This window comes from Pristis pectinata, chromosome 9 (genome assembly GCF_009764475.1).
Source record: "Pristis pectinata isolate sPriPec2 chromosome 9, sPriPec2.1.pri, whole genome shotgun sequence".
Classification (NCBI taxonomy): domain Eukaryota; kingdom Metazoa; phylum Chordata; class Chondrichthyes; order Rhinopristiformes; family Pristidae; genus Pristis; species Pristis pectinata.
The window spans coordinates 78,501,357-78,502,130 of record NC_067413.1 but is presented as its reverse complement, the minus strand read 5'-3'; positions in this window follow the sequence as shown (position 1 = coordinate 78,502,130).

Genomic DNA, 774 nt, shown 5'->3' with positions numbered 1-774 from the left:
TTTAAATTAAGGTGCTTTTAATCAGGTGCCTGTAAAACAAAATGGAACTAAACTTTATAAGGCAGAAAAAGCAAAGAAGATAAAACTTTACAACTTACTTACTAAAATATTGGATGAATTTGCTGACAAGTTCTGTGCTTGTCTTGCTAAGATATGCATGTACACACAAAATGCTGGAGGAACTCAGCAGGTCAGGCAGCAACTATAGAGGGAAATAAACAGTCGACATTTTGGGTCGAGACCCTTTATCAGGACTTGTAAAGAAGAGGGCAAAAGCCAGAAAAAGAAGGTCGGGGACTGAAAAGAAGAGGGCAAAAGCCAGAAAAAGAAGGTCGGGGGAGGGGAGGACACAGGCTGGCAGGTGATAGGTGAGTCCAGGTGAGAGAGGGAAGGTAAACACCTGCCAACCTGCTCCCCCCCTCCCCCGACCTTCTTATTCTGGCTTCTGCCTTCTTCCTTTCCAGTCCTGATGAAGGGTCTGGACCCTAAATGTCAACTGTTTATTTCCCTCCATAGATGCTGCCTGACCTGCTGAGTTCCTCCAGCGTTTTGTGTGTGTTGTTCCAGATTCCAGCAACTGCAGAATCTCTCATGTCTCTAAGATATGCATGTGGAAGGTTTTTACAATCAAGTGTCTTGCTTTTTAACCCATATTGATACACATTGAATCTTAGAACAATAATCAGAATAAAAATTAGACTAATCGCAGAACTCCCAGAATTATTTTGTGTTGTGAAAGACTTTCCATGCTTTCCATTTGTAAATCAGGAAATG